A 4,010-nucleotide genomic window follows, 5' to 3' on the forward strand; every position below is an offset into this window, starting at 1 on the left:
GCAGGGTGCAGTCAACCAGGGTAGGAATCTGATGCACTGAGAGCCAGTCAGAATGTCTGCGGACCACTAACCATCAATTCAAGAGGCTTCAAAAATGAATTTAATTCGATTAATCAGAGATTGAAATCACACATCAAGGCCTTAGGAGATCTCATGGTGAACTAAATCAAGTGGATCGTTTCATTCCTCAAATCCTGCCTGAGGCTCCCAGGCAGAAACCCTCATCTCTGGGAGTTTATGAGGCAATCATCCCCCCCCCCCCACAGACATATCTGGACTGTGTCTCCAACAGGTAGAAGCTTGAACCTATGCAGCTATCCTCATCCATATTCCCAGCCTCTCTTCATAGATATTTCCAAATACCTAAAATCACCCTAAACTCAACAGAGTTATGTGTTTATTTTTAAAATCTGCAACTTGTCTAAAAGTAGCCCATAATTCCCTCAAACAAGATCCTTTCCCTGCATCCCACATTCCTCCCTGTAGGATTCCTGCCTTCCCTTCTCTCTTACGTCAGACTTCTGACCAAAGCCCGTTGTTGATCACTGCTCTCTGACTTCTCATTCTTCCTCTTCCACATTCTCAATTTTACTGCTCCAGGCTCTGATTACCTCAGTTTTCCTTGTTTCTCACCATTCTAATCCATTTGTAAGTACTGTGCTTATCTTGTTAACCTACTCAAGCAAGACCTTCCTTACTGTCATTTCTGGTCCAACCTTTTTCTTGCCTCTGTGTCAATCTGGCTTCAGTCTTTACCCCCTGTTATTCAACCTTTCACCAGCAGCCATTGTTCCATCCATCCATTTCACAAGTATTTATTGAACACCTGTGGGGACCCTGCACTGCTTGAAGCATTGGGAACAAGAAGATGAATAGGATCAGTCCCTATTCTCAAAGAGCTCACTTGGAAAGGGGGACATGTATGCAGTGCATGAAGTTAATTGCCTCAGTGTGGTACAAGCAATAAAGAGGAGCCCAGGATACTCTGGAGGTCCAGAGAGGGAGCGGAAGGCAATCAGACGGTCATCTCCTCCTCCCCCTCCAGGCTCGTGTCCCCTCTGCAACACTAACACCAGGCCTTGGCTCACATCACCCACACCTCGTACCTGAAGTGCCGTTTCTATCCAAATCTTGGCTGCATTACAAGATTATAGTCCCTCGGATTCCAGTAACCATCACCAGACCATACTTACCTCCACCTTGGCGAACTTTTAGACTTGCCATTCATAGGACCCAATTTAGGAATTGTTTTATTTGTGTTGCTTTGCCTTCTCAACTCAAGTTTGACCTCTAATTGGAGGGTCTATAATTGTGTCTCCACACATCTCTTGTCTTCTTCACAGTGTGCTGCCAGGAACACAGTAAACACTCAATTAAAAAGACATCTGATGGATTATTGATACTTAGATTTTCCTAACCATTCCCCCCACCCCCCGCTTTCATAACAGGAGTAACATCACATTTACACATAGTAAGCACTTAATAAAAGGAAGACAGTGTGAGATATAGTAAAGAACAAAGGCTTTGAAGTCAAACAGATCCAAGTTCAAATCCCAATTCAACTACTCTGTCTGTTTGATCTTGAGCTAGCTTAAATTTTCTGAGCCTCAGGTTCCTTAATTGCAAAATGAGGACTAATAATACACACTTTGTTTCTGTTTCAGGGATGATTAAATGAGTCTGTGTAAGTAAAATGCCTGGCACAGTGCTTGGCACATAGTAAGCAACCAAAACATGTTAGAGCCTGTCCTTCCCACTATTCTTCCTCCTCTCTCCATCCCCACTCTTTCACACCAGGCAAAATTTGGCAAAAACCAACAGAGACGTTTAAAACTTCTCCTCCTGTGTGCTTTTGGTTGCAGAACAGAGCTACAAACTTTTCTCAAGCATCCACCTAACCCCTGGTGAGTACCTACATTGTGTTCATCACACCCAGCTTGTCACAGGGAAAATGTTGGTTTATGTATTTTTTTTTTTACTGTTGTTATGTGGACATAAATGTAACAAGAATTCTGTGATCTTTGGGTCCTACAGCTCTCAAAAACATGTGATGCTCTACATCTTTGAATGCCCTTCATTTGGTCCACTGGAATGTGAGAAATCCCTGTACATTCTTCTGCCCACAGAAAGGGTTAAACATTCCCACTACAAAAGGACTTAGTGTTCTAACTGTAAATGTCATGGGAACATGGCCTGGAAAAGCTGAAGGCCATTGCATTATACAATTACCTATTTACTGGAGACAGTATATTTAATAACTAATCATCTAATCTAATAATACTGAAGAATATCAGACTGAAAGGTCAAGTGTTTAAGATTAGGAAGAAAGCAGCCTTAAAAGTACATTTAAAAGAGCCTCACAGATCAACAAGTCAGCCTTAGATTCTGCCACACTACTGCTGCTCCCAGGCCTTTAGGGGACTCAGAAATGTCACTATCTTTCAAACTCAGAATATTTATTACAGCCTCTACTCATAGGGGTTTTATCGTATGAGGTCTCTTAGTTAGCAGTTGAAGATGATTATTTCATCTTGTGTAATGGCATATTAGCTCTATGAAGAAAAATGTTATACTAGGAGGTTTTCAATGTACTCTTAATGAGGACTTTTGCCCCAAATGTTATTTTTCCCTTGGGACTTCCTTGTGACAAGTTCTGTTTGCTTCCATTTATGGTTCCCTCTTCTGGACATCTTTCTCAGAGACCTAAGTGGTCATCATTTCCAGAGATTTTCATGGTACAAACTCTTCGTTTTGTAAGATCTTAAAAGCCTCATATGGAAAAATCACCCTTTATTCCTCACATTTAAAAGCTTGAATAGACACCTTCCCCATTCTTTAATAAAGGAAAAGTTTTGTCACAGTTCAGATTCCATAGATGAATCCCTTGAAGAACCACCATCTGGTTCTGATGATGCAAACTTGGCCAGCAAGACATTTATTTTTATTCTAGATATTTGAGTCCTTTTCCTTGATGTTTTCATAAGTTGCTCTCACTCCAGTCCCCTGTTGTCTTCAAATCTTGGTACTTTGCTTACAATTTCTCAGAGTAGAACATCTTTGGAGAAAGATCTAGATATCCACTCTTCTTCCAGGACAAAAACAAAAATATAAAAACCCTGTAACTGTCAGGATAGAATGGGTTATGTGGAGATAGCAAATTAGCCCTGAAATCCCAGTGAGTTATCAAGACAAAGGTTTATTTATTTTTTTTGTTCCAGTTCATATTCATCACAAGTTAGTGAGAAGCTCTGCTCATACAGTTACTCAGGGACCAGGTTGAAGGATATTAAACCAGCTGGTCACGTCTCCACAGCAGAAGGAAGAAGAGACAAGGGGTATCTCATCGGCACCCTTCTTTGCCTTGACTCAGAACTGACATCATCCCACTTCCGTTTACAATCCATTAGCTAGAACTTGTCACAGGTTCCACTAAGTTCCAGGAAATGTGGTCTTCTCTGTGTGCAAAAATAAGAGGAGAACCAGATATTGGTGAAACCAGAAATGTCTAACACAAGCACACACACACACACACACACACACACATCACCACTGTCTACACTGAGAGTTTATGCCTCAAGAAGAGTGAAGCCAACAAAACAGGCTGAACACAAAGAAATCTCTAAGACTGGACACCCAGTGAATCCAGAATAACCAAAACAGAATTAAAATACTTACTGTGTGCTTTGATCAAGATGAATCCAAATTCCTGTTCTGCTTTTCGTTCCTTGATTTTTTTCAATACTTTGTTGTAAGATTTTTTTTTTTTGTCAAAGTTTTACATTGTAGGTAATAAAACAATTTCCAAGGAGAAAGATTGATGCTCACTAGTTTAAGAGTGTGAGGTCAATTACCACTTGGTTCATATCAAATTCCCTAGCAAATCCCAAGTTCCTGAGTGGGAGTTTGGGCTCTTTATTTATTTCCATCAGTTCCTATGGCTTGCTTCTCTTTGTTCAAAAGACAAATTCATACCCAAAATAGTGCCTGGCACAGTGCCCGACATACAGTGA

Source organism: Balaenoptera borealis, assembly GCF_965194805.1.
Source record: "Balaenoptera borealis genome assembly, chromosome: 1".
NCBI classification, from domain to species: Eukaryota; Metazoa; Chordata; class Mammalia; order Artiodactyla; family Balaenopteridae; genus Balaenoptera; species Balaenoptera borealis.